At 40.2% G+C, this 8,973-nt stretch overlaps 1 non-coding gene across 1 annotated transcript; it reads right to left on the bottom strand.

Moving 5' to 3' along the window:
- Window positions 1–8,324: 8,324 nt before the first annotated feature.
- Window positions 8,325–8,394, bottom strand: LOC128066311 (small nucleolar RNA SNORD123). The gene has a single exon (XR_008201212.1). It is a non-coding gene; the product is annotated as a small nucleolar RNA SNORD123 (small nucleolar RNA).
- Window positions 8,395–8,973: the final 579 nt, after the last annotated feature.

Here is an 8,973-nt window from a genome sequence, read left to right on the forward strand (position 1 = left end):
GGGCAGGCCTGCATCTGTACAACTAAACTTCCACTCCAGCTGTGTCTGCTCTCTCCCTGGACCTCTCTGCTATGACAATGCGGAGACAAACTCCGGCTCTCTCCAAACAAATTCTATTGTCTCTTGTCTTTCCAAGACCTTCATTCCTGGGATTATCTTGTTTCCTCTACTGCATAGGCAATTTCTCTCTGGCTATGAAGGTATTTCAATCAATATATAAACATGCTTCGAATGACCCACTTAAAAAAAATAGCCCTCTGTGCTCATCTCTCACCAGCTGCTACCAGTCCTTTTGTTCCTCTCCGGGACAAAACCACTCTAATGAGCTCTCTTTGCCTACTTTCTGCACTTCCTTACTTCCCGTTAAGCTTCTTTATTGAATGATGAAATCTTCTGAGCATACAGAAAAAGATAGTAATCTAATGAACACCCACCCAACCAGCTTTATACAATCTTAACCTTTCTCAATATTTGCCTTGTATCTTATTTTCTTAACAGATAACAGATTCACAGGTAAACACAGTGTCCTGTGTTTATCTTTCCACCATCATGCATTTCACCATAAATGTAGTGTTTAGCATTTCTGTTGCTATTATACGTACTGTGTATGTATCCATACACTTTACAGATATTTGAGGTTTGAATACTTTATATAACCTGGCAGTATGTGGCCTGTTCTCTGCAACTTTGCCAACTGGGCTGCACAAAATGTACATTTTCAGCTTTATAAGAGTGGCCAGAATGCTTTCCCAAGTGATTGCACCAATTTACACCTCTCAAGTTCCCCTTGTCGATATGTGGTAACAGTTGGTATTGCCAGACTTTTTCGTTATTGCCAACCTGATCTGTTTTCCATGGTGCCATGTTGCTTTAAATAAATTTCCATGATTATTAAGGAGGTTATTAGTCTACTCTTAGGTTTATTGGTCAGTGAGCTTCCTGTTTCATTTGCACGTTTTTCCTTTGCTTCCTCCTTCTCCATAGGCTGGTTAGGAGTTAGAGAATATATATATCCTATCTACCCTCTTTCGTCATTTGTATGAACTGAAAGTCCTCTCAGGCTGTGGCTTGCTTTTAAGTTGTATTTTGTCATTCGGAAGTTCCAAACTTTAACGTTGTTTGCTGTATTGACTTTTTTTTTTTTTTTTTTTTTTTTTTTTTTTAAGACTGATCTTTGTATCTTATTTTGAAAACTGCCTTCCCTACTCAGAGGTCATATAGATAGATAGATACATGTTTTCCTAAACGTTTTAATGTTTTGTTTCTCAGTTTGGCTTTAATCTACTTTGAAGTTCTTGGTATGAATGGCTTGAGGGAAGTATCTGATTCAGTGTTTTTTGCATCAAAGTAGTCAATTGTCTTAAACACACTTGAGCCCTACCTCTGCCCAGGGAGCCCCTCAGTCACAGTCATGGATGGTATATGTTGGGTCTGTTTATGGGCCCTCTGTTTCACTGTTCTCTTTGTCTCTGTGACAATGTATCAATGCCGCAACTGTCACAACTTTATGAACAAGACTGGTAGTTTATAATCTCACCTGTTTCGTTCATTTTTTACAGAAATTTCTTAACCACTCCTAAACGTTTGCTCTTGCCTTGGAAGATTCATTGTAAGGTCTACCCAAGTTCCATACAGCCAGCCTCACTGGACCTCCACTGTATTTAAGGATAAATTTGGGGAGCATGGATATTTTGAAACAAATATATCATGTTCAAGATATCCTTACTAAATCAGTCTATTATCAATGTGATATAGAAATACTTTATTTAAGACTTCTTTGGGTGCTAAGTCACTTCAGCCGTGTCCGACTCTGTGCGACCCCTTGGACTGTAGCCCACCAGGCTCCTCCATCCATGGCATTCTCCAGGCAAGAGTACTGGGGTGGGGTCGCCATTTCCTTCTCCAGAGGACTTCTTTAGGACCTTTAAATTTAGTTTTATAAGTTTTCCACAAAAGCCCAACATATCGTTTGCTGACATTATTCTTAGGCAACAAATCGATGTTTTTGATCATTGTTATCTTTTCTAACTTATATTTTCTCATATTTGCTGCTGGCTAATGGGAACACAATGATTTGTGTGTTGAGACTCTATCTAGCAACCTTTCAGAACTTTCTTTTCATTCTAATTATTTATCTGCAGATGTTCTTCAGTGGTTTTACTGGAGACACTTGAATGGTCTGCAGTTTAGAGTTTGTTCCTCCCTTTTCAACCATTGTTTCTGCGTTGAATAGAAGTGTTGATACATGCACACTTGTCTTGATCTTCTCTTTCAAGTAAATAGTTCTAACTTTTCACAATGAAGCGTCAAGTATTTTGTTAACTGTTTTTTGTAGACAGTCTATTAGGTTAGGTAAATTCCTTTTTCAGTTCAGTTCAGTTCAGTTGCTCAGTCGTGTCCGACTCTTTGCGACCCCATGAATCGCAGCACGCCAGGCCTCCCTGTCCATCACCATCTCCCGGAGTTCACTCAAACTCACGTCCATCCAGTCGGTGATGCCATCCAGCCATCTCATCCTCTGTCGTCCCCTTTTCCTCCTGCCCCCAATCCCTCCCAGCATCAGAATCTTTTCCAGTGAGTCAACTCTTCACATGAGGTGGCCAAAGTACTGGAATTTCAGCTTTAGCATCATTCCTTCCAAAGAAATCCCAGGGCTGATCTCCTCTAGAATGAACTGGTTGGATCTCCTTGCAGTCCAAGGGACTCTCAAGAGTCTTCTCCAACACCACAGTTCAAAAGCATCAATTCTTTGGTGCTCAGCTTTCTTCACAGTCCAACTCTCACATCCATATATGACTACTGGAAAAACCATAGACTTGACCAGATGGAACTTTGTTGCTGAAGTAATGTCTCTGCTTTTGAATATGCTATCTAGGTTGGTCATAACTTTCCTTCCAAGGAGTAAGTGTCTTTTAATTTCATGGCTGTAGTCACCATCTGCAGTGATTTTGGAGCCCAAAAACAGTTTCCACTGTTTCCCCATCTAATAGCTAACAGGTTTTGTGCTTTTTTTTTTAAAATGAAAATACATGTTGGATTTTATCAAAGCATATTATGTGGTTACTGAAATTGTTACCCCATCCAAGCTCACTCTACTATCTTCTTTCCTGCCATCCACAGGTGGACAGGATTCTGAAAAAAGGCCCTTTGGCTTAACAGCCAGGCAGAGGGACAGGATTCTCTGAGGCAGGTTATTTAGGTATGATTATAATAACAAAAGCAATGGAAAGCAAGTCAAAGAAATAGTTCGAGCATGGAGTCAGAATTGGCTTTTCCCTGCAATAAAATGATCATATGGTTTTTCTTTTTTATTTAGTTGCTGCTGCTGCTGCTAAGTCGCTTCAGTCGTGTCCGACTCTGTGCGACCCCACAGACAGCAGCCCACCAGGCTCCCCTGTCCTTGGGATTCTCCAGGCAAGAACACTGGAGTGGGTTGCAATTTCCTTCTCCAATGCATGATAGTGAAAAGTGAAAGTGAAGTTGCTCAGTTGTGTCCGACTCTTCACTACCCCAGGGACTGTAGCCTACCAGGCTCCTCCATCCATGGGATTTTCCAGGCAAGAGTACTGGAGTGGGGTGCCATTGCCTTCTCTATTTAGTTGCTGAGGTGATTTATATTAGTATATTTTCTAATGATAAAACATTCTTGAATTTTGGGGGGGTTGGGCTGAACTTTTCATATTCACCAGGATCACTTTCACAGAATGCGGTAAACTGTGCCTTGAATATTCAGTAGACTTCTCCTGTTTGCTCTTCTTGTCAAAGTGTGTACTGGTTGAGTTTCTTTAATGCTCATAAGTCTTATTGGATTTTCATTTCTTCTTTAGTTTTCTAAAGCCAAATTTCCCTAGTGAGTTACATATCTTTTCAGAGGATCGTCTGTTTTGTTAATCTTTTATGATTTTTTTAACAGCTTTGGAATTTCCCATTCTCTCCACTGTATCTTTACAGCATATTTCATTAAAATGTGATATTAATTACATTATTTCACTTGCTTTGTTCTTTTTCTGGGTTTTTGAGTTAGAAATCTAGCTTGTTAAGAACTCTTTCTTAGAGTTCTCATCACAAAGAAGTACTTTTTTCTATTTCTTTAATTTTGTATCTGTATGAAATGATGGCTGTTCACTAAACTTATTGGGAAAATCTTTTTATGATACAAGTCAAATCATTATGTTATACCCCTTAAACTTATATAGTGCATCTCAATAAAGCTGGAAAAAACATTTTTACTACTTCCTTCTTAATATAAGTACTTAAGGCTAAATTTCCCTGTAAATATAACTTTAATTAAATCACATTTTATATGTTGAATCCTTTATACAACATATAAGTTTCTCTGATTTCCGTTATTCCTCGTCACGTTATTAAAAATATGGCTTAAAGCCAACAAATGTGAGGTTTTCTAAATTCTTTTTTAAATTATTAATTTGTACCCCAGTTATGGTACTAATTATTCAGAATTAATTGAGGCTTGCTTTGTGGCCCCAGACTTGATTAATTTTTGTAATTCTTGGATGAGTGTTTGATATATCCATACCATATCAGAATAACCTTGATAATTGCTTTTCTCAGAATATCTAAATTCATACTATTTTTCCCCCTGTGAATTCATCAATTAGTGAGATAAACGTGCACTATCAATGACTGGGGATCTGTCAATTTTCCTTACAATTCTGATTTTTACTTTTTCTATTTTGAAACTGTTTTGTTAGTTATATATGTATTTCTATTTCCTAATGAACTGAACTTTCTTTAGATGGTGAATATTTTTACCAAAAAAGATTTTAATCTAAAAATTTGTTTCTAATATTAGTATTTGTAAACTAGCTTTATTCTGACTGATGTTTGCCTGGTGTGTATTTTTCCCCTTGTTGTTATGTGCTTTATGATATAATTAGATTTTATGTATTTACTTAATTTCTTCCAGTTTTTCTCTTGCACAATTTTTTTCTTTCCATTTGTCTGATTGACCAAGCTGTCTTTATTTCATCTTTTTTCCTCTCTACTGTTTCAGAAGATTCTGTCTGTGGCTATTCTTTTGCAATTACTATCTTTGATATTTTAACAAGTGTTAACTTCTAAAGTTAAATATTTCTGCTTTTTTCCTGGATTCTCTCTTCCCCTATTTTTTTGTTACTTATCCTTCCAAAGTTAGGCCAAAGGCCACCTCCTCAACGATGCCTGTTCTGACTCCCCAGACTAAATCAGACACCCCTACACTTGTCTTTCATAGCACTTACCAGGGCCTATGCCAACATACTTGTGAAATCAGTCATTGACCCCTACCTTCCTTAATTCCTGTAAGGGCTGTAATGCCTGAAAGGGTAGGCATTGGCTGTGCTGCTCTCTATTCTCCTCCTAAGGTGCAGCCCAGTGCCAGAACATGCCAGGCAACAAATTACATTGAAGGCAGGAAGGCATCAGAGGGAGGGAGAGAAGGCGGCGTGGGTGGTGATGCTGAGATGAACCCACAGGGATGCTGACTCTGGGAGAGTTGCACACTTCTGTCAGTTAGGAATCACATTCTCCTGTGAAAACCAAAACAGAGACAATGATGGACAAAAATGGGAAATATACTTCTTTTCCATGTTATGAAGTCTGGAGGCAGAAGTCCTGGCTTAATAAGGGGGCTCCATAAAGTCAAGAAGGACTCAGGCATTTTTCCCTCCTCCACCTCTATTATCCTTGTCTGCTGCATGCTAAGTTGCTGCAGTCATTTTTGATTCTTTGTGACCCTGTGGACTACATCCTGCCAGGCTCCTCTGTCCAAGGGATTCTCCATGCAAGAATACTGGAGTGGGTTGCCATTCCTGTCTCCAGGGGATCTTCCTGACCCAGGGGTCAAACTCTGGTCTCCTGCATTACTGATGGATTCTTTATCGTCTGAGCCACCAGGGACACCCTTATTACCCTTAGCTCATGGCTCAGATCCTGAGATTATGAGTCCAAGATGGTAGCTGGAATTTCAACCATTACAATCAAGTTCCAGGCAGGAATCTGGAAATGGGAGGGAAGGGCAAGAAAGAGCATGCCCAGTTAGTTGTTGCCTCTCTTAGGAAGCCTTTCTTGGAATTTCACAGACATATATCTTATTCATCATGGCTAAGTTCCATGGTTAAACCTAGATGCAAGAAAAACAATTTTTTTTCAAAGCCAAGACGATTGCAATTTAAATATAATTGTGGGGGATGTCCTGTGTTATTAAGGCTGATGGGAGTAGGGGTGGTGTTTGTAGGTGATCATTGCGGTACAGTGATGTAGACTAGGGGTGACAGGGAGACTGGTAAGAGGAGGGAAAGAAACTGACATTCTGAATTAAGGCAACAACACGGGAACAGAAAGGAGGGTCTGAAATGAGATTTGACAGACGGTGCGACAGGGTTCTTAACAGCTCATCTTCTCACTGCGTTGCTCCAGGAGACACTTTGCCTACTGGTATAATTTCACTTAGTAGAGAGGCTTTTCACTGAACTCAAGGTCATTATGAGTTGATCTCCCTGGTAAATGCTGGAATAAACGAAGACTAATTTGAGCACGATGAGTACTCTCTTCGAAAATGTTTTTCGAAATGTACTTATTTCCTCTGAAAGCTCTATTTCCAAAGACAGATGAATATAGAGGACAATGATTAATAAGTACAAACATAATTTTTTTAAAAAATATAGTCATTCTTTGCATATAGATACTCAACATATATATAAGGTTCAGTGTCAGAAAATGACACACGAGTGCTTTATCTCCATGTTGCAAACAAATTGCATTTCCTCTAGGTAGTCCCAAAATCGTTGAAATTTTGCATTTTTTCCCTTTCTCCATATGATACTTATAAAAAGATGACTTGAGGTATTTTGAGCACACTGATTTTATTTTAAGGAAACTGGGATGCTAGAAAAATACATACATCTAGACATTTAACCATCAACACCAGGAAAAATACTTTCAGATTTCCAGAATACTTTGTTCTTCTGGATACACAGTTGAAGTAAAAACACATCTTTTATTAATAGGCCCTTATTAAAAGTGAGATTAATTGCTAAGATTATGTGAGATTAATTTTCCTAAGTAAAAAATAAGGGAGCATTTCTTACTGAACATGCACTCGGGTTGCTGTACCCTTGAGTTCTTGCTAAAGTTCTTGGTGGGTAGGATTTAGGCAGGCTGCTCCTTTGAAAGTGGCTGTGAGGGGTGGGAAGGTGGTTTTCACCTGTGAAGTGAGTTTAAGAGTGATCACAGGTGAATCAAGCTCACCTGGATGGAGCAAGGCCACTTTGCTGTGTGCTGACCTGCACTGAACAACCAGCAGTGGCGAAGCACATTCCCTTGATCAGACATGGAAATCTCAGAGCAGTCCCTGGATGCAGCGGGTGGAAACTGAGACACAAGGAAGGGGCCAGGACGGAATGTTCAGGAGACTGGCAGAGCCCTGGTGCCTACCTGGTGGGCCAGGTCCTCCCATTTAAGGTCCAGGAACCTGCACTTTGTCCCACGCTCATTCTCAGATGTGCCATAACTATTCTTTCTATTCTGTCCTAGTTTGGGAGCTGCTTTTAAGAATAAAGTGGGTCTGCTTACCTCTGCCAGGGGAGTGGGCTGCTGTACTAAAAGGGGAGTGAGCGTTTCTTGGAGTTAAAAAAAAAAGAAAGAAAAAATAAAAGCCAAAGATTTTCTGGTGAAGCTCAAGGGATGTGATTAGGAGCTGATGGCTCCCTGAGCTCTCCTTTCTCGGCGATTCCGTCACCTGCAACTGTAACTGTGAGGCTTCCAAATATTTAAAATTGCTGAACAAAAAACAGCACCAGGTAACTTTAGTGATGCATAAAACTCCCTATCTTTCTCTCAATGTTTGGCCATTTTAAGAAAACAAAACAAAACAAACTTATGGGTTTGATCAGATGATCTAGTCTTTTTTTCAATTTCTCAATGCCACGGATCCAAAGGAAGCAAAATGGGGTGAAAAGAGAACCCTTGTGGTTGGTGACTGTAACATGTTCCCTGTTCATCGGTAGGAAAATCCAGTTATGATGGAAACGTCTAGAACCACAATTTCTGTGCTGAGGTTTTTCATGATCTGGATACAATCTCATTGCATTGTTAGGATCACAGACAGCAAGGTTTCCTGTTAAGGTCACTTCTGACCCACAGCAGCATGGCAGTCTCCTCTGGGTGACGTTCTCTGCCACCCTCTCCTGGCTCCTTTTAGCTGACGTGGCAGTTTAACCATGAGGCTGAAATCCAAACACAAGGGAGGAAGGTAAAGACAAGACAAAATCAGTTATTTGTTTCAGGGATATAAGACAGTCCTCTCATTTCCACCCAGAAACTGAGGTGAATCAGGAAATGGATGGCGTTTTTCAAATCACATGAATCAGCGCCCCAGAATTCATCATTTTCACCAAGTGTTTGGTTGGTCTTTTCATTCCTTTACATTATGGTTCACCTAATACAGTTTAAAATCACTGCAGATGGTGACTGCAGCCATGAAATTAAAAGATGCTTGCTCCTTGGAAGGAAAGTTATGACCAACCTAGGTAGCATATTGAAAAGCAGAGACATTACTTTGCCAACAAAGGTCCATCTAGTCAACGCTATGGTTTTTCCAGTGGTCATGTATGGATGTGAGAGTTGGACTGTGAAGAAAGCTGCGGGCCGAAAAATTGATGCTTTTGAACTGTGGTGCTGGAAAAGACTCTTGAGAGTCCCTTGGGCCGCAAGGAGATCCAACCAGTCCATCCTAAAGAAGATCAGCCCTGGGTGTTCATTGGAAGGACTAATGCTAAAGCCGAAGCTCCAAGACTTTGGCCACCTCATGCCAAGAGTTGACTCATTGGAAAAGACCCTGATGCTGGGAGGGATTGGGGGCAGGAGGAGAAGGGGACGACAGAAGGTGAGATGGCTGGATGGCTTCACCGACTCGATGGACATGAGTTTGAGTAAACTCTGGGAGTTGGTGATGGATAGGGAGGCCTGGTGTGC

Source organism: Budorcas taxicolor, chromosome 20 (genome assembly GCF_023091745.1).
Source record: "Budorcas taxicolor isolate Tak-1 chromosome 20, Takin1.1, whole genome shotgun sequence".
NCBI classification, from domain to species: Eukaryota; Metazoa; Chordata; class Mammalia; order Artiodactyla; family Bovidae; genus Budorcas; species Budorcas taxicolor.